We start from the raw sequence: 1,041 nt of genomic DNA, 5'->3' as shown, positions 1-1,041 counted from the left end.
GTCAGACGAGGCCGCTGCCCGCAGGCTGCTCGAAGCCGGGCTGCTGTCCAGATGCCGCCCACTCCTCCCCACGGCCTCCAGGTCGCCTGTTACCTGGAATGCTTAAGTGTCGTGTTGTCCCTGCTGGTTTGATTTTAGATCCAGTGGGCAGACCCTGCGCAGGTCAATTAATGGCCCCAAGGGACTCATGTCGATTTGCAAAATGAACATCGTTCTAGCCATGCGGCTTAGACAAAGGATGTAAAACTCAGGCCCCCGCTGGCTGTCAGAAATGGCAGTGATTGCTAACAGGAGGGAGGGAGGGAGGGAGGGAGGCAGGGAGGGAGGGGGAAGGAAGGAGGCTGCGACAGTGAGGGAGCAACAGACCAGCCCCAATACCCACAAACCAGCACCCGGAGCAGGGGCTGGGGCAGGGAAAAGCACCTTCTAAAACAAAACCCCATCAAAATTAACATCAAAAGATAAGATGAGCTGAGACACACCCCTCCGACAGGCAGGTGTTCTAACCTCCGAGGATAACTCATTCATTATAACGCGTGGCCACAGTGAATGGGGAGCCCGAGAACAAGAAGTATGGGGGTGTTTACCCAGCACTAGGAAAGGGGGCACAGGTTTGGCCTCCACAAGAGAGATCCAGGGTGTGGGGTTCGATTCGTCTGCTGGTCTGGCTGGATGCAACTCGGGGTTTTCCACGTGGAAACCTGAGGTCTGCCCCTGCACCGGTGCCGGCCCAGGTAAGACCCTCCTGCACGGCCAGGTGTGTGGCCCATCAATCCACACTAATGGGCACCAGTTGGGCCAGCGCCCACCTCCGGATTTGGGGTCAGGGAGCCCAACAAGGTAAATAATCTATATACAATCAGAGGTAGAACTGGATAAATGAAAAGAAATAGAGGCCAAAGCAAGAACTAGGAAACCTGTTATAATGTTAATGGTTCTCGGCGAGTGGCTGTAAGGGCGGAGACCAGGACCAATAAGAAAATAAAAACAAGATAGAAAGAGACAAAAAAAAAAATGGTCGGTTTGGTTGCTTGATAAAAA

The 1,041-nt window shown here is 53.3% G+C and overlaps 1 protein-coding gene across 1 annotated transcript in view; it reads right to left on the bottom strand.

Moving 5' to 3' along the window:
- Positions 1–1,041, bottom strand: part of RIPK4 (receptor interacting serine/threonine kinase 4) — a gene marked incomplete at its 5' end in the record, with an annotated part of 26,071 nt that overhangs the window by 2,985 nt on the left and 22,045 nt on the right.

This window comes from Myotis lucifugus, unplaced genomic scaffold (genome assembly GCF_000147115.1).
Source record: "Myotis lucifugus unplaced genomic scaffold, Myoluc2.0 scaffold_761, whole genome shotgun sequence".
Taxonomy (NCBI): Eukaryota; Metazoa; Chordata; class Mammalia; order Chiroptera; family Vespertilionidae; genus Myotis; species Myotis lucifugus.
Note: the sequence above shows the minus strand (reverse complement) of the source record. Positions and strands in the feature narration are given on the sequence as shown.